This window comes from Rhipicephalus microplus, chromosome 1 (genome assembly GCF_043290135.1).
Source record: "Rhipicephalus microplus isolate Deutch F79 chromosome 1, USDA_Rmic, whole genome shotgun sequence".
Classification (NCBI taxonomy): Eukaryota; Metazoa; Arthropoda; class Arachnida; order Ixodida; family Ixodidae; genus Rhipicephalus; species Rhipicephalus microplus.
Genome location: NC_134700.1, coordinates 40,472,429 through 40,492,712, shown reverse-complemented (window position 1 = coordinate 40,492,712; position 20,284 = coordinate 40,472,429). Strand labels below are relative to the sequence as shown.

The 20,284-nt window shown below is 44.6% G+C and overlaps 1 non-coding gene across 2 annotated transcripts in view; it reads right to left on the bottom strand.

The window, feature by feature from the left end:
- The window catches only part of LOC119177784 (uncharacterized), a 684,229-nt gene extending 664,558 nt beyond the window's left edge, over positions 1 to 19,671 (bottom strand). For both annotated transcript variants that reach the window (XR_012895298.1, XR_012895292.1), the window contains exon 1: positions 19,518 to 19,671. This is a non-coding gene — a transcript (uncharacterized LOC119177784). The remainder of the gene's footprint in view (positions 1 to 19,517) is intronic.
- Positions 19,672 to 20,284: the final 613 nt, after the last annotated feature.

The following is a 20,284-nucleotide window of genomic DNA, read 5'->3' as shown; positions in this document are numbered from 1 at the left end:
TCTCTTTAAACAGCAGTGCCCAGTTTGCCACGTGCCAACGTGACGACCCCTACTGTAACCGCATCATCGGATACTTGAAAGGCCCGTCTTCTGCACCTAATGCTAGACTACGTCGTCAGCTATGGCAGTTCAAGCTAGAAAACAACGTCCTGCAGCGCTATACTTACAATGCGCATGGGCATCGGTGGGTGCCAGTACTTCCCCGTTCTCTGCGAAAACAAGTTCTCGAAGCATTGCACAATGACCCATCAGCTGAACACTTAGGATTCCAAAAGAGCTACAACCGCGTTAGGAACCGTTTCTTCTGGCCTGGTCTTTCTACCTTTGTGGATAATTATGTCGCTTCTTGCACACTTTGTCAACGCCGGAAACGACCAACTTCAGCTCCTGCTGGCCTATTACAACCCATTCCATGTCCAGATACACCTTTTGTCATTGTCAGAATAGACTTTGTCGGGCCACTTCCCGTAACGTCAGCGGGCCACCGCTGGATCGTCACAGCTGTCGACCACCTCACACGATACGCGGAGACTGCTCCTCTACGCACTAGCTCTGCATCAGACGTTGCCGCCTTTTTTAGAAGCCATTGTGTTGCGTCATGGTGCACCTCGCGCGTTGTTGAGTGACCAAGGCAATGCCTTCCTGTCCACAATTCGTGATGAAATCCTAAAAACTTGTGGCACAGTCCAGAAGACCACATCCGCTTACCACCCGCAGACAAATGGCCTGACAGATCGATTCTATTGGACTATAATCGACGTGATATCCATGTACATTGGACCAAACCACGATAACTGGGACAAAATCTTGCCGTTCGTAACATTTGCACACAACACCGCTGTTGTTGTTGTTGTTGTTTTCCTGTGCAAATGGCTCGTACCCAAAGAAGGGGATCGGCCGATTATAAGGTGAATTTTTCCTAAACTTTCAGCATTGCGTCATTCCTACAAAATTTTTTGTAACCTAATTTTGATTTGAAATACCGATATCAAGTTTGCAGAAAAAAAGAAGAAAAATAGTGAGACAGCAATTTAGCAAGAAAATCGTTTAGTCGCAGTGATGTATTCTTGAACGGCGAATAAAACATCCCTGTGGCTGAAACCCAGTGTAGAGGCTCCAAATGAAAGAAGATCAGGTTCTGATAGTTGCAAGCCCAGTCTTTGAAAAGGTGGTGCTAGTATGCTTTGCCTGAATAAATCGAAACGGCGACAATGTAATAAAAATTGACTGATCGTTTCCTCTTGATTACAGTAAATGCACATAGGGGAATTCAATATGCCTGATCAATGCACGTAAAAATTGAGGGAGGTAACGCGGCAACGAAATTTCGTGATGACAACTTCCATCATCCTTGAATTAGTCAGTTCACTGCGCCAGGGAAATAACAAGTGTTTGTACTCTGGAGAAGCCGTCAGTGCAGGGTCAGATAAATTTTGCCTGATTTTAAGTGTGCGAAATCACGCCACCGTAATGTATACTGTATGAGGGAAAATAGGAATAATTGGTGTCGAAAGGGATGCCTTCGCAAGAGAATCAGCTATTTCGTTTAACAACAAACCTTTGTGTCCTGGTGTCCAGATTAAATGAATACTTCGGAGATGACAGGAGATCAACGATTTAAATATTCAATGAACCACCGGGTATTCACCTTACTTCCTCGTCTGTGGTCGTGCGCCGACATTCACCATTGGCGCCTCCTTCCTCCATGTAACGACAAAAACGTCCACGACTACGTCAGAACATTTCGTTTCCAGGCTCTCTGAGGCACGGCAACGTGCTCAACTCAACATGGAGGTCATTCAACAAGACCGCAAGCAACGCTATGACAGCTTTCGTCGAGACGTCACTTTCCGTCCTGAAGATGAAGTATTACTTTGGATGCCTGTTCGCACTCCAGAATTGTGTGAAAAGTTTCAGTCACGCTTTCTCTGACCTTACGTTATTTTTGAACGGACATCCCCTGTCAATTACCTTGTCACTCCCGTCGAGGGTTCCTCGGACCGTCGTTACCGTGCCTCCGAGATAGTCCAAGTTTCACGTCTTAAACCCTTTGTTCGCCGTACATTTTCCGCCTAAGTCTCGACCGGGCCGGCCACTCAAGTGCGCGGGGAAAATAAGTGTGAGCATTGTTTATGCGTTCCATTATTTCATCAGTACATACTCATCATCACTAGTCATGCTTAGGTTGTGGGGCACATACTCGAGACAATAAAGAAGAGTCTTGAGGGTATTGGACGCCATCTTACAATATATATATATATATATATATATATATATCTATATATATATATATATATATATATATATATATATATATATATATATATATATATATATATATATATATAGCTAAAAAAGTCGAGTGAAAAGATCCAGGTAGCAAACAATCATCTGCCAAATAAAGCCGCGAAGAGTATATTGCCACGTTCCTTTCTTCACTTGTTTGCACTCATTGCTGAAATTCGGGAGCATAACTGTTGCTTTGCCTTCCCGCAGCTCTTCAATTCCTTTTGTGACGCAAATATTGCAGGGTGACCAACAGCTGCTGGATGCCTTCATAGACGCCTTCCAAGTCAGGTGATTTTGGAGCGCCGACTGAAATAATGACGCTGCAGTGAGGCGGGATGGCGACTTATTTTTCTAGCACAATCAAGGCGTGGTTTTCTGATGGCGTGCGGGGTGGCAGTGCTTCTTCTGTGATTAACATTATCGACTTTGTTCTTAGGTTGACGACTGCACCATGGAGGCATAAGAAGTCCAAGCCAAGGATGATATCGCTCGAGCAACGCTCTAGGACTACGAAGTCTGCAGGATAAATACGGCCGTTAACGGTGATTCTCGCTGTGCAGATTCCTGCCGGCGTTATTAGATGACCTCCGGCAGTGGGAACTTTGGGGCCTTTCCAAGCTACCCTAACTTTCTTCAACTTCGTGGCGAACGACCCACTGACGTCGGAATAGTCGGCTCCAGTATCGACGAGAGCGGTCACACTGGGGCTATCGATAAGAACGTCGAGGTCGCTAGTTCGCCGTCTCGCGTTAGAGTTAGGCCGTGGTGTCGAGTCATGGCTGGGTCGGCTTGTTCCGCTGCTTCCATGTTGCGTCGTCAAATAACCTTCGGTAAGTGAGGTTTCGTCATCAGTACTTTGCCTGGTAGGCGTCGTGGTCAGAAAGCTCCGTCGCGGCGTTGTTGTCGTCGTCGGAGGATCTTGAGTAGTTCGTCGCACACCAACCGCACCTCCATCGGTTACTGCTCTTAGTTTCCCGGATACGGGCTGGGTGGTGCACGAGACGACGCAGGTATCTCCATACAAATTGGTTTATAGTAGATGCCCGGCAATGACGTTCGACGCCATGTTACCCAACGTCACCGACAAAAAAAACTCGATGTTAGTGAGTACCTTCAGCGCGCCAAAGAAGCCCGACAACTCACGTGCCTCCGTATTAAGAACCAATGGACGACCGACAGCCGCCGTTACAATCTTCGACGACGCTTCGTGTAATACCAGCCTATTAACGTGTTTGGGTGTGGACGCCGATACGCCGACGTGGACTTAGTGAAAATCTTCTGCGTCGGTAATTGGGATGGTACATGGTGCCCACTCGGCCCACTCGATTACGAGGTTGTCCCGGACGGCATCACGAACTCTCAACGACGCCGATCACGACCTGAACTCGTCCATGTCACGCGCCTCAAGTTTCATGCGCGTAAAAGAGCTGAAACAGTGTTTTTTCTATTATTGCTGTATTATAGTTTATTGCTTGTACTTTCTTGCATTTTTGTTGTACTTTCAACTTTTATTACAGCATCGGGACGATGCCTTTTTAAGAGTGGGGCAATGCCAGGTTTTTTTCCTCAAGTTTTGTTTTCACCCTCATACACTACGTAATTCCCAGCGCAAACCACGTTTGCAGGCTTCGAGAAGTTTCAGGATTGTAGCAGACAATTTCGATAATATCACGCTCACTCCGCGAACTATGCAGATTATTCCCGAGCCTACGCCACCACTAGCGATAGCGCTAGAACATTCGTTGGCAATTGTATAAATGCCAGCTCGCTTCTCCACTTGTCAGTTGATCGACAGCCGGCGACCAGCTCGCAGCTATTAGTGCAGGTCTGCTACTGGGATCAGAATTTCCGTTTACCGGGCACAAAATCGCCCAAATGAACAGTTTACCCTTCATCGTACTGTCTGCTTCTTCGTCGACGTCATCACCCTGTGACAATATGCATGCATTCAAATATTGCAAGTGCATTGCCCAGCTAGGATCACGTGTCAATGGATTCCTATAAGCCATTGTGTATAACGAAGACTGCCGTGGAGTGGTGAAATTAGGCCATCGGGACGGCCAATTGTCGGAGCGCATGTGCAACGAATAGACGAAAACTACAATCCTTCATGCCGGCGGTCGAGGCATCGTCTATACGAGGCACCGAAGTCACTCGAAGTCCTTTCTGTGGCCGGTTTCATTTTGTGGCCATCCAGAATGTCTTGTTGCGTGTGGGTTGGTTTTTTCATATCTTCGTATAATCGCATGCCTCAAAACAGCCACAAATTGTGCATCGTTGATGCAGGCACGTTTTAATAGTCGAAACGCGTTCCGTCTTATGGAATTGATTGGACAAAAGTGACCTGGGAAAGCGCGGATCTTTGCCTAAACAAGCCCAGTTTTCACCGTTGTCACTCGTGCAGAGCATGCCTGCTTTGCTGTAAGGCCGCGCATGATTCTGTGCGTGTGACGTCACAATCAGCGATGGCCGCAAGGTATCGCACCGCACAGGAAGGCCGGCTGCTCGCGCGATATACAGAGGCGTGGTGGCATCTGTACGTGTAGTTCATGTACGCACGCGCAAAATAATACACACTCTCGTCAACGTTAAATACAAATTACGAAAAGAGTGCTTTCCAGGTGCTGTTTGCGAGGTCCGTGAGCGAAGTGCAGTCGTGTGTACATCGTTTATTCCGGTACCTTCGATCAATCGCTGAAACAGCACAGCAATAAAGCAAAACATGAGAAAATGTCATAAAATGCCTTCGCAAAGCATACGCAAGCCCCAAATTATAAGATTGTCTGACGCAAGGCACGTGTCGTCACTAACAAGAAGGATTTTACTTTCAGATTGTATCTGGAGTCTCAATCAAAACAAACAAGCAAACGCAGGCTCAACCACAGGGATGGTAATCTGCCCCCTCCCCCCCGCATACGTGAGATGCTTAGGCCACGTGCTGTCGACTAAGTAAACATTAAGCTTCTAACTTTCGCTTTTATTATGAACAAGGCTTTCTTTCTTGGTGCCGAATCGTCATTAAATTTTTTAAGGGTTGGTCGGCGTTTTTGCCTTTCGATACATTGATACTTCCCGACAATACGGGCGTTCCTCGAAGTGTTGAGTTCATTTTGCCAGTACGTACTTACGGAGCAGAAACTTGGAGGTTTATAAAAAGGCTTCAGCTTAAATTGAGGACTACGCAGTGACCGATGGAAAGAAAAATGTTAGGTGTATCTTTATGGGACAGGAAAAGGGCGGATTGGGCGAGGGAACAAACCGGAGGGTAAAAAAGGATGTTGAAAAATGCTGTTGCTCTCCGGACTAGACCTGCACTTCTGACGTTTTAAAGTGCACCGAGTTTGGATCTCAACCGATGAACCCATTTATTCCAGTTCATCTCGTTTGCCTGAAAGGCCCAGTTTGTGGTGTAGATTCAAGCCTGTGTGCCTCAGAGGTCTTAGAAATGTTTTCAGCTGCAGGGTCCATATCAGTGTGTCATGCTCATGAGTCTTGAAATAAAATAGAATCCCCACAGAGTCAGTCATTGTAACATTTGCAGGCGTAAGGAGGCCAACAGAGATTAAGACATGCCAGTTAAGTTATAGAGCTGGGGATTTCGCTTCCCGCCTACTTCAAGGCACCTAGTGCTGGTGATATGGCCATACCGTTAAGGGGTGCCGATAGTCTTTCCGACGCTGCAAATGCGGAGAAGTGCATGAGCCGAAAAAGTGTTGTTCGCAAAATGAACGATGCTGTCTTTGCCAAGGTGCTCACGCTGCTCATTATTCAAACTGCCCGGCTAGATATCAAGAGCTCCAAATATTAGAGATAATGGAAAGGAAGCGATGCTCACGGCATGAAGCTCGAGCCACAGTATTAGACAGATCGTGCAGGTACGCTGAAGCTCCAGCTCAACATTCAAAATCTTTGGAAACCTCTATAGTTCCGGGAAGATGTGGGAAATGCTGTCGAAAAGGCCATGTTAAAAGCACTGAACACCCCGTTTTCGACCCTGTCAGAGACAATTGGCAAGCTTTGACAACTTAGATGAAAGGAATCTTTGTTAGTACCTGGAATCCTACTCTCAATACTGCTTTCGCACTTACCCACGAAGAAATAGATGAAACCACGCCAGAAACATTGTCTGGTGCAGAAACTGCATTTGTGTACACTGATACTTTTCTATCTCCTTTCAAACAGGACGGTGAGAGTGATTCCGAGACAGCTTCACAAACTGTGTAAAATATGGATTCGGACAATAGAGCCCCGAAACGCCGGGCTACCCTATACTCACCGAAATCCAGTATTCTCCAATTATTGAAGTATAAAAAAGTGCCAAGACAGCAGTCTGCTGACGAAGGTTGATTTCTAAAAGGACAACATCATGCAGAAGGCAGTTGAGGCCGCTGGTCTATGTACAACATAGGGTCATTAAAAGTGCCTCAGTGGAAGTGTCGCTCAATTCTCACTGCAGCTATTGATTTTTCTTATCTTTGTTCCAAATTTTCTGCTCAAATATTTATAGTCTAAGAAACTTGGTTATCTACGGAAAAACGTTTTATTCTTCGAGACTGTCACTGCTTTCGTATAGATTGCCGAACATGTAGGGCGGGGTAGCAATTTTCCTGTCTACGAGATTTGTCCATAGAGCAGAAATTGCATATAAGTTTACATGAACAGAGAGGTAAATTTTAGCAATAGATATATCTATTTCCGGTTGTACATCATTTTTAATAATCAGTGCTTGTTTCCCCATAGGTGTTATAAATACTAGTTTACTAAATACCGCAGTAGCAGTGTGCAAAAAGAATATAATCATCACAGGAGATTTTATTTCACACTATATAACATTGAGAATAGATCCTATCCCTGTGAAAAACAGTTATTAGAATTGACCAATCTGGATGGCATTCAGTGTGTGAATTCCAGATCTCCCACTAATGTATCTAGCCTATCAAGTCCTGTCATATACCTGACTTTTTTGACTCAGGGTGTAATTTTCATACTGGTCCACCATAACATCGGCCACAAACAGTGGATGATGTGGCCGAATAGTGGCTTTTAAATATTTTTGAAATAATATTCCCGCTTGCTTCGACAAACAAATATATCCGGAAATATGTTAATTACACCAAATTGAAAGATATATTACGATTGAGCTTAAGTGAACAGGCACGACAAAGCGAGCAGGCAAGGGCCCTTAATTTATGTCACCTATTAGATGCCACTGTGAATAAAACCCAATTCAGTAAGCCGTCAACTAGAAGTAATGGTCATTCACTATGATGGAACACTCACTGTGATCTCGACTATACACGACCAAAAACAGCATGAAATAAACTATTCTACAACCATTGTCCACGTAATTGGAAAGACTTTAAATATGTTGCTGCTCAATTCAGGCAAACGATTGAGACAGCAAAAGAAGAGCACGACTCCAGGCATTACAGTTATATGTCATAGACAAAAACTCTAGGAGCCCTTTTTAGGTTCTTACGACACAGAAAGATTGTTCCTTCACACATAACACTAGAACCAATTTATTTATCACCCGCAGAATTGTCACAGTCATAGGAAGCAATCAAGAAAGGCTTAAAAGATCGCTTTACATTTGTGCTACCCCACCTTTCGGCGGAATCAGAAAAAGCTAATGAATTCCAGGCAACAACACTTGAAGAGATATCAGAGATAGTACCATCACTACCAGCTTCATCTACAGGTCCTGATAACATAGCTCCAGTTATGATCAAATTTATGTTTGATTTGTCTGCCAGCAATATTGCTAACTTTATTATAGAGTAAACTTGCTTGGCACAAAAACAATACGCCAATCTGGTGACCTTAGGTAGTGCTAGGGCGTACGACAGGGTGGAGCACGTCATTTTGATAAGTAAACTTTAAAGTGTTCCCGCTCCCGAATATATACCCGCATGAATTCAATTTTTTAATGAAAGTACATTTCCTTTTTCGCAGAATGAACTACCTTCAAAAAAATACAAACAGACAACAGGAGTTCGTAAGGAATTTGTTCTTTAGCGCATTTTATTCAATATAATAATAAATTCTATCCCTACTCACCATAAAGTGCATATATATGTGTACGCAGACGATATAGCATTATTTTTAGCTTCCATGGACATACACTCGTTACGCAACATTTCACAATCATATATAAATGTTCTTTAGGTATGATTCAGGGACCTGAGCATGTCCCTTAATGATAAGAAAAATGCTCTTCTTGCATTTCCATTGAGTTCTCTGGTGAGAATAGCTTTAATTTACGGACAGGACTTCATTCCACAGGTAGACTCATTAAAGTACACTATACACTGCAAATATTATTGTAGTTCACATATTAGGTACATTGCGTCTAAGGGATTACGTGCAATTGGTTTGCTCAAGCGCATCAGCAATGGTTGAATGGGATTGTGTTGAACAGCTTTGTGAAAGACATATTGCATGTATGTCTGCCCAAAATTAGAGTTTGGGTGTGTGTTGATCTCTGGGGGACCCACTTATAAATATGTCCTCTGCTTTCAGTAGAGCATGAGGCATTGCGCCTATGTTTAGAAATCCCTTAGTTTGTCCCAACTAATGTTCGTTATCACGACGCGTATCTGCCTTCTCTACATACCCGATTTTGCATATTGACTGCTCAAGTATTTCTGAGCATCTAAGCCTCCCCACAGAGACGCTCGCAATATGTATTTAAAAACGAGCCTTCCATATTTTTTTTATTGTGAGTGGTCTCGACAGCGTCGACCTCAAGTAGATTATGCGCAAAACTTCTTAGAGTCATTACGGGTAAAAATCCATGATGTGCGATTCTCACAGGTACGGAATCCTACGTAATTATACAGTTTGACGATATATTTTATAGATATTCTAAACTTTTGCCGACAACTCATTTGAATGGGTTGCTCAAAGACCATCTCAATAGCCTAGAGATAAGTTTACTTAGAGCCACAAAAACTTCCTATGATGCCGAGAAAGCAGGAGTGGGCATCTACTCAACAGGATTATTTTTTTTATATTTTTATTTAATTTATTACATAATGCGGACACTAAGTGATCCAAGCAGGAAGGGCACGTCACGCATACCACAGGCATAATGACGTACATCATACGAAATACACACTTTGTTTTACACGCTACAATACACTTCGTTATGTAACAAGATCACGCTTCGCTCTATACACTACAATAAACTTCAATATGCAAAGCAACAACACACCCGGTTCTACAACACTACATTACACTATGTTCCACAACACAAGTAGTAACTTACGCCAAACAACGACAATACATTGCATACCTCATACTATATTTTACAATACGTTACACATACGTTACAATGAATGAGGTTCGCATAACTTGTTCCAGTCCGACACTGTTCGCGGAAAAAAAGAATACATAAAGGCATCGGTTCTCGCAAAAAATGGGGTTAGCAAATTGGGATGATGATGTCGTGTGTTCCTCGTTGACAGAAAAGATAAGTAAGGCGATGAATCGATTGCGAGTTTTTTGATTAAGTAATAATTGAAGGAAATCCAGCCGTTGTTCGCGTCTGCGGGATTCAAGGGTCTGAATGTCGTTTGCAGACATCAGCGCGGAAGGTGAATCCGATGGTAAGTATTTTGAATATATAAACCAAACAGCTTTCCTTTGAACCCGCTCAAGTTTGTTAATATTAAGCTTAGTGTAAGGGTCCCATACAATGCTGCCGTATTCCAGTTTAGGTCGTATAAAAGAATAATAACTAAGAAGCTTTACATTGGCAGGACAGGTACGCAGTTTATGTCTTAGAAAACCAAGTTTCCGAAAGGCAGCTGAACATATGTTGTCTACATGCATGTTCCGAGACAAATTACTAGTTATAGTTAGGCCCAAATATTTGTAGCTTGTAACCTCTCTAAGAGTTGAAGACCCAAGCTGGTACGTATAATTTAGTGGAACTTTCTTACGTGTCAAACGCATGCAGACACTCTTTTCTGCATTAAGGATCATTCCCCACTCATTGCACCACAGATGAATATTATGAAGGTTTGAGTTAAGTTCATTTTGATCATCTAAAGAGTTAATATCCCGGATATATATAGGTTGGTCTTACTCCCTGGGACTGCCAAACTTTATGCCAATATTACAGGCAGAATTATTGTCAGTGATTTTGGCCATACGCAATCTCCCAACATTTATCTCTTCGGTTGTTGTGCTGACCTTTGCTTTGTCAGGTTGCACCACTCGGACATCACCAATGACATCAACTTGTTTATTAAAATTTCATACAATATACCCAATCACTTTCGTAATATCTGATTGGTTTTGGGTGCCAGGTCACACTGGACTAATACTAAATGAAGCGGCGGACACACTGGCAGCAGAATAAATTCAGAACCCCGTTCTCAATATTCTAAGACCCTGCTGCCTATGTACAATCACGCGAATTCAAAATTTCCGTATACTGCAGGAATACACGAATTCTTCTATTCTAAATGGCACATATTTCCAGCACCTGAGGTGTCAGTGGTACAGCGCACGGTGTGCAACAAGACAATTCGAGGTAGCATTCACTAAATTGCGATGAAGAATTCTACCTTTAAACTTTTATTTACACAGAACTACTTTTGTTTCTCCCCTCCCCCATTGTCACTATTGCAGGCAAACAGAAACTATAGAGCACTTTTTCACAGAATGCCACAGGTATCAAAATTTAAGGCAAAAATTTCTAATACCGGTTTTCCAAAAACACGAGCTTGAGCTGTCCGAAATAGTACTACTCTCCTAGGAATTCTGCAAAAGGTCATTGCACACAGGGACATATATGGAGCGATATATACCTACATAAAAGAATCAAAACGCCCCGCCATGGTGGTATATTGGCTAAGGTACTCGGCTGCTGACCCACAGGTCGCGGGATCGAATCCGGCTGTGGCGGCTGAATTGGCGATGGAGGTGGAATTGCTGTAGGCCCATGTGCTCAGATATGGGTGTACGTTAAAGAAGCCCAGGAGCTCGAAATTTCCAGAACCCTCCTCTACGGCGTCTTGCATATTCATATGGTGGTTTTGGGACGTTAAACCCCACGAAACAATCAAAGACCTAAAACGGTTACCATGCTGATCTCACAAGTACATTTTCTACCTATTTTTGTCATTATTCTCTTTTTTGTATTCCTTAGTGTATGTATTCATTGATATTTATATTTTTTGTATTTGTTTCACATTTAAACAATTTATAATTGCCTCTTATTACAACTAAGCTTTTTGTTCATATAAAAAGTATCTCCCAGCCCCCTCCTTTTTTCGTTACGAAATCCCACTGCCACGCGATTCATGGTCGATTCTACGGGGTCGGTTGAGCCATTCCTCTTGGGTCCAACCAACTGAGCAAACGATGATAGCCTGTGGCTGAGTTATTACGCACCTGTTAACATTTTAGTGTTCTCATAATTTTGGTGCCAAAAACCCACGTGTGGACAAGTATTCCCTGAACGCACGGCGCACAGGGCTTCTACGCTCGCTTCGCGTCGCGGGGGGTGAGGACTCAACTGATGAATGCGAGGATCGGCGTTGGACGATGTCAGCCAGCAGCAGTGATCTCGGAATGGATCGAGTCAAAGGCAAGCGACTCGCACGACGCGCGCAGATCACAAAGAATATTCAGAAAGAGCGAATTTTACTTCACTGCGCTAACGTCAACATCACGAAGATCACAGCCGTAATGCAACAACTCTCCGCTAGCAATGATAAGCTGTCGCAGATTAACGAGCAGTATGACCAGTATATCCCAACCAAACATATTGAAGAGGAGTACACAGATCTCGCAGAATAACATGATAAAGCGCTGAGCATGCTCACTGAGAAAAGTTGCAAACTTTCACAAGTAGAACGAGCACAGGCTGGGCATGCGCAAGCGGCCAGCGGTGAAGGCACAGCAAGATTTGCTTTCAACCACGAGGCTCCTGCAAGATTTATGACACGACGGTTGCCACAGCTTCAGATCCTAACATTCAAAGGTGACATTGCACAGTCTACAGGCTTTTGGGAGCAACTTGAACAGCTAATAGGCCGCAATGCTGTCTTGACACCACCCACAAAGTTTAGTTCCTTAAGAGCTTCGTCTCTGGTGACGCAGCGACAGCCATCGCGGGTTTGCCCACGACTGAATCTTCTTACGCCGACGCCATGCATACTTTGAAGGAAAGATTTGGCGGTAAGACGATGATTATTCAGGATCATCTGAAGGCACTGAAAAATCCCCGAAGGGTTACAACCGCCAACAACATCTTTGATTTGCGAAGGTTTTACGACGCCACGCAGTTGAATATTCGCTGCTTTGGAGCCCTGAACGTGCCGACCCTAACGTACTCAGCTGTGCTCGTCGATATCTTGCAGGAGGCTCTTCCACAAGACGTCGGTCTTTCTTTCACCAGAGAAAAACAGTACCGCGCCTTGATGCTGAAGAGTGGCCGCGGCCTGCCGAATTCCAGGGTCGTTCAGTAGGTTTTTGAAAGCCCGGGACGTGAAGGGCGTGCCACGGTCAGTGATTAGCAAGCGTGGCGTGCCGTGCTGAAAAATGACGCACTCGTTGATTAACCTGAGTAAGCGCAGAGTCGAAGAGTCGGGGACGGCTCTGACCACGGTTCATTTCGTGAGATAGTTCGTGGCAACAATGATGAACTTGTTGCCACACGACGAACGAGGAAACGGTGCCTTATGATCAAGTCCCAGAATCTCAAGAGTTAATTCCAGAGGAGGGATGAGTTGCATGTGGAGCAGTTGCGGATTTGTGAAGGCCTTACGTGCTTGACACACTGTGCACGACAAAACGTAGCGGGAAAAGTCACCGTGCAAGTGCCGCCACCAAAACCTCTCTTTGATGCGTGGCAGCGTCTTGTGCAGCACGAAGTGACCGCCAGTCGGAACGTCGTCGCACACAAATAGCACGGACTGTCGCAAGGCTACCTGCTCTACAGGCACGCATGACCGATCCCGATGATTTCGGTGATAAAGAATTTCCTCTCGGATGGCATACAATGCAGAAAGACTTTCATGATGGTGCTTGGAAGTGCGTACTTCCCCGTATAGTCGGCGGGTTATATCGACAATGGGTGTGCCTTGTAGCTGCGTAATTCGTAAAGCAAGCAATGCAGAGACTGGGGAGATGTCATTGAAGCTGTCGGATGGCGAGAAAGGGAGTCAACGTTTTGATGGCGAGCGCCACTGTGGTGGACAATAGAAAACTTGTATACTTGCAGTTTACGAGCGAACCTGGCGAACTGAGCATTGAGGTCTTTTTTTGTTTGAAGCCAGCGAAATTCCACGTTGTCGGTAACGACCGTGAAGCTTCTACCATAAACGTACGAGTGAAATGTTTTGACTGCCCAAACCACCGCCAAGCACTCAATTTTAGAGGCGTGGTATCTATTCTCTGGTTCACTGAGCAGGCGGCTAGCATAAGTGACCAGTCTCTCCTGCCTGTCCTCGTTAATTTGCAAGGGAATAGCTCCGAGGCCATTACCACTGGCATCGGTGTGTAGAATCGTCGGGGCATTTTCGTCATAGAGCGCAGGCGTCGGTGGTGCTCGAAGGGTGGTCTTGAGGTCACGGAAGGCAGCTTCTCGTTTGGGTCCCTATTTCCAGCGAACTTCTTTCTTCAGTAGCTCGTTCAGGTGTACCGCACGAGAAGCGAAGTCAGGGACAAAGCGTCTGAAATATGAAGCGAATGCCAAGAAACTTTAAACCTGTTTAGCCGTGGTGGGAGGTGGAATACAGGCAATGGCTGGAAGCTTCGTGGGATCAGCACTTATGCCTTTGGCGCTGGCTACATGCTCCAAGTAACTAACTTCTGAAAAGCCGAAAAAGCACCTGGAAGGTTTAATGCAAATACGAGTGTCTTCGAGAGCACGCAAGGGCATTTTCAAACACCTGAAGTGGTTGAAAAACGTGGGAGCATAGACAACTATGTCACTAAATTATACCAAAGCCATCGACCCCTTGAGATGCCCAAGAACCTGGTCCATTAATTGCTGAAAGGTAGCGGGAGCGTTGGAGAGACCAAATAGCAGGCGATACAACTAGTATAGGCCATCCGAAGTTATAAAGGTGGTCTTCTTAGTGTCATACGGGTCTAGTTATACCTGCCAATAGCCAGAAAGAAGATCCAGCATAGTGAAAAAATGAGCACCTTGCAGGCGGTCAAGGGCATCGTCAAGACGAGGAAGCGGATATACGTCAGGCTTCGGGACACTGTTTAGCCGTCGATGATCAACATAGAAACGAATTGTGCCGTCTTTCTTCCTCAAAAGAACTACGGGGGACGACCGCGTACTTGACGAGCGCGATATGATACCATGCTTAAGCATGTGATCCACTGCGCGTTCAGAGGCAGAGACTCGACACGGGTGATATCGAGCAGGAGCTTCAGTGCCGATGTCAATTTTGTGCAGCACCAACGGGGTGTGACTGAGCTCACTGGGTGACATCACCACGCAGTCACGGAATTTCCGTAGAAGCGCTTGAATCTCAGCTTTCTGCTGCGGAGTCAAGTCGGGGCTGAAGTTGAATTCATTCCAGTCTAAGCATGATGCTGTTGGTGGTGGTGGTGCTACGGGCTGTACTACTGCTACGACATACGGTGCTTCCATGTAGGTAGGTACAGATACCGAGGACGGTGCCTGACGGCACGAGCAGGATACTGTCGGACAGGTTGAAGACAAGCACTGCAAAGGTTTTGCCGGAACAGCAATGGAGGGCCCGCGGCATTGCGAATTCGCCTCCAGGCCGAGAAAAAACTGTATTTTCTACAATAATGTCCGTGTCAGCAAAGGACTTGTCGGGACTGTAAACAGGAACCCACGCAGCAGAAGACAAGGAGATGGTAACTGAGGTTGTTGTAATCACAGAATTGAAAAGCAGAGATGGTTTTCCGATTTCAGGTTGTTCACTTCTGCTTGTACCCACGGCCGTATTTGTGCCCTTTGTTGGATTGCCGACTTTCATACAAATTGTAATAATCAGACTTTTCATCATGGGGTAGTTGTCAGAGCGAGCACGGAGCGCGCTTTGTCATCAGTTCTGTAAATGACATGACTCAACGGGAAATACGACTGCTTAGAGCAAGCTTAAATCGAAGTTTCAACAATTGCTCGAATTGGTGTCGAAGCGATAGATGTCAATTCAATGGTGGAATCAGTGCCGTTAAACTGCAAAATAATGCTGAACTCTGCGCACCCATTACAGCCTAAGATCACTGGCACACACGTTTGGGACAACAAAGAACCGCTGTCTCACTGTCTTGCCAAGTGCACACACATTCAGGCAGACTTCGCCGAGAGTATGTTGAGTGGCTCCGTCAGCTAGGGACGAGATGAGGTGATCGACTTGCTCAGGACTCACCGTCAACATTCAAGACAAAAACTCATCGCTAAAAAACTAAATGCAGCCCTTGTGTCCACTCGTGCTTCAACGTGCTGTGGCGGATCTCCAAGCTTCACCAGCAGAGTTAGCATCTCGGTGAAAGGGCCTAGTGAAAGAAGATGGGCTTCATCTATCATGCAGGGTCTTGCCCTCGATGACCTGCATTGTAGTTTCCCAAGGAAGACTGCATAGGAAGAGCTGAGTTTGTCAGCGACTCGGTCACCCGTGGGCAGTTCCGAGCGAAATGCCCAACATCGTGGCAGCGGCAGCACCGGAGTACCACTGCAGAGTTGTGAAGCTGAGTAAGAGCCAAATGTCGGGTATGGGATGGTGCGTCCGGGTAGGCGGGCCTCCGGTATGAATCCTAAGCTGCTTGCGAGCGTTCTTGTTTATCCGCCTCAAGAGCAGCAGCTAAAGCTGATCGTACGTCGGTCGGATGAGCGAGGTGGACGAAGTGCTGGACGCTTTTGTTATCAATGGCATCAACAAAGGCATTGGCAGCAATAAGGTTTATGGTTGCGGTAGGGCAACCCGACAAGGCTTTCCGGGACAAGCTGTCGACGTGAGAATCGAGCTCTTCAAGGTCGCGGTGACCTTGCTGTACGTGTTTCAGTTGTGTGAGGTAGAGCTGAAGAAGATGACTATCACCAAATCTGGTTTACAGCGCCGAGACGACACCTTCATAGTTCGAATGGATGACTTGCGGAATGTACTTGAGGTTATCAACCACGGCGCCATGGAGCTGCACATCGAGCATCTGAGCTTTATTTTGAACTGTCCAGCCGTTTAGAGCATCATCAGACAAAACTGCTGCCTATGACGGGTTCTTTCGAAGGTAAGCGGCAAAAGTTGTGCTCCCAAATACCAAGGCGAAGCTGACAGAGGAACGTTTTGTTCGACCACGATAGACACACGTTGCTAAAAATCAGACTGCTTCTCAATGACAGAGAGCCACGCAGATAGGTCGGCAACGACATCTGCCATGGGGGCACAATGGGCGAGTGTGGCCTCAAGAGAGAACAAGCGGGTAGCGAAGCAAGTTTGAAAATCTTGCATATGGGTCGTCTGTCAGCCTAACCTTGAGAAACAAGGGCTTGTAGGCAGTCAGCTATGGGTAGACTGGCACCAGCGCTTGACATTTGAGGGTGATTTGGCGTATCCTGGACATCATACTCCGAAAGAAGAGGCTGATGGGACGCTGGTGGCGGGTTGTGTGATGACACCATGCTCCCGCGGTCTGTGCCAAGCTTTTTGCATAGTCAGGACAGGAGTTTCTAGGGCCGTCGACGACGTGTCGTCTTCTGTTGGGTTCATCTGTGAAGTGACCACTGTTGTTGTCATCGTGGCAGTCTTACTCCTTGTAAACTTGACTTAACGTTGGCACCGCTGCCACGAAATGTAACGTACAAGAGCCAATCAATCGAACACAATCCGACACAACACTGTCTTCGTCGTTCTCTTTTTCCCGGTTGACCCCTAACGCGCCCGCTCACCCCGTTGCTACGATCCACTACAATATATATATATATATATATATATATATATATATATATATATATATATATATATTATATATATATATATATATATATATATATATATATATACATATATATATATAGTGGGGTGAAATTCAATGGATCCGGTGGGAAATTCGGTATAAAAAGAGGTCGACAAACGTGCAAAAACACAAGTTTTACTAACGTTTTGGCAGGTGGGCCTGGCTTCGTCGGAGTGAATCAGGAACCCTTAATCAGCGACCCTTTTTCTACCGTATATAATTACATATATATAAATATATAGGAAAAAACGGCGGCAGAAAAAAGCAGGCGAGATTGTCCGCCATGATTTTATTGCGAAAACAATAGAACAATTATTAATATAAATAGATAAAGCGGACTAAATAGTAACCCTTAACGAAAGATGGGCTCGTACTGCATCTATAACCCTGTCTCAAACGAAATGGACTTTGAACCGTTCAGATGACCCACGCGTATTTGTGATAGGGCGTAGTGAAAAGATGATGTACGAATAAAATAAACTGTGCAGCCACAATTAGTTCATAGTTTCAAATGTTAAAACCAAGATGTTTTAGCTAACCTGACGTTTCCGGTACAAATCAGTCCCGAAAGGTCGGGCTCCTTTAGGTCATTATTTTAACACTAATAATTTTGAACTAAAAGCGGCTGGGAAGTTTATTCTATTCGTATGAATTTTCCCCAAGCTAAATAGATCTCCGTCGAATATGCTCATTTTTAGAAACATGATGCTGATCTAAAAAAGACCATAGAATATTTATAGTAAACCCTAAAGTTTTTCACTATCAGAGTACAAATACGACCACACAACGAAAAAGTAAGACTAGTTGGAAGTCAGCGTCTGTCGTTCCCTTGCGTTTCACATAAATTTCGGTGTTCTTTTTATTTTTTCGCACAGTGAACCAACCTGCTGGAGACATAACTTTATCGTGGTAAACGTACCTTTACTAGATATATTGTTACTGTTTCATAAAAAGAAATTCGGCCCTAGTAGTGACAACTGTCTTACACGCGATGTGATGCTGCATGCGTTTTTTTACATTGTTTGCAGACCAGTTACTCCGCAAATTTGCTATAATTATAAACACTAGATTTCAGTGATTTCGAAGCAAACATTCATGCAAAGTCACTAAGCACATTGATGAAATGTTCAAGTACTGTGTCAAATATATCTTAATAAGTTCAAGGTATGTGAGGTGCACTAGAAGAAGCTCAATTTAGTTTGTCAGCATGCTATTTTCATTTCATTCATGTTCTTCACACGAAAGCAAAATACTTTTATAGAAGAAATTATTTAAATGAAATGTTGTAGCACACTGAGGCCAGCAAGATAAGGCTATAATTGTTCAGACACTATCTTACATCTGATTTTTGCCTTCATTCTGTGTGCTTAGAGCAAGGATATTAAGAAACACGTAACGACCACGACAAATTTACAAGCTGCTGGCCAGCGAATTGCTCAGTAGACCTGAAGACGGTATCAAAATTGTTATCAAATAATGGTATCATTGTTGTTTCGGTAAGACTGCTAAAACACACTACTAACTTTCGTCGCAACAAAAGCAGCTTTGTCTAAACTTGCTTCATTATGCGTGGTTGTGTAACGCACAGAGCGAATATTCTATGAACATAACAGACTGACAAATGAGTATGACTTAGCTAAAACACACTACTAGCTTTCGTCGCAACAAAAGCAGCTTTGTCTAAACTTGCTTCATTATGCGTGGTTGTGTAACGCACAGAGCGAATATTCTATGAACATAACAGACTGACAAATGAGTATGACTTAGCAAGCAATGTGCTATATATGTAACAAGAGTTGATACATGATAGATATGGGATACAAGCATATAGTTTTATAGGGTACAAGCCTCAACAGTGGCATTGCAACACGAAGTTTGTATTATCAATTATTCCCCATTAAATTTTTGCATATGACACGGCACTGCGGTTGCATACTAAGAACTTTCTAATGTTAAGAGTAGTCTGTTCTCCTCTGCCAAACTCTTGCTATGAGCAGCGAGTGATTCGTTTTTGTTTTCGAAAAAAGGCTCATTTTATGCAGTTTAAAGACTCTGCAAAGAGGGAAAGTGTGCTACTACTTCACGCTACGACACTTTTCGCTAACGTTACGAACAGGAAGATTTTCTAATGTTTGGACCCTCCACTACGAAATTTTTCATAATCACATCATGGTACTCGCGCGGTAAACCACACGTAATATAATTTATTGGCTAATTCTTTGCTAATGCGTGCATATAGTTATGCCGAGAGCAATCTTTCCACTCACCACCTACAGAGAGGGAAAGCAGGATTGGAAGTAGCCAAGTATTCATTGCCATTACTCCACCGTCCTCGTATTCAAACTAAACGGCGTCGTTCATTTGTCGTGAGTCCACTCAGAGCACCACTCTTGTCAAGCATCTAACATGGGCCATAAAGTTGTGGGGCAGATTCCGCGCTTTTGCTGCGGCAATTCGATAACACGGGAATTGCGGGCATGCCTCTTACCCAGCAGATGAGAGAAATGTGGCGAGAGTTTGTGACGCCACTGTGAAGAACATCCTGCTCAGAAGATAAGCAAGCCTCCCAGAAGAATGCGTCGCCACCGTAATTGTCGGTCGGCGGCGTATGTGTTGGAGGGGGAAGACAATGCCCCCACTCCGTGTGCACTACACATTAACGTTGCTGAAGCAGCCCACCTGAGTGCTTTACACGGGGTAACTGGCGTATTGTAGCATTTTTGCAGCACCGTCGCAAAGTCGCCATTTGTATATCAGGTCGGAGTAACGGCAGGGAAATGTTACAGCGCTAGGACACCGGGTCTCGTACTTGTATACTGGCACGAGCCGTTCACCAGTCGCGCGCAGTTGTAGCCGCTGCGGTAGCTACCTCGATAGACTTGAAACTTTACTGTTCTGAAGTCGCTCAGCATACCCCGCTTCTACTATGCCTGGTGAAACACGGGTAGATGCCAACAAGGGCGCCGCCGGGAATCACTCGCTCACAGCCTTAACATTTAGAAAAAAGGTATTATCATTATTCTTTCTTTTGTAG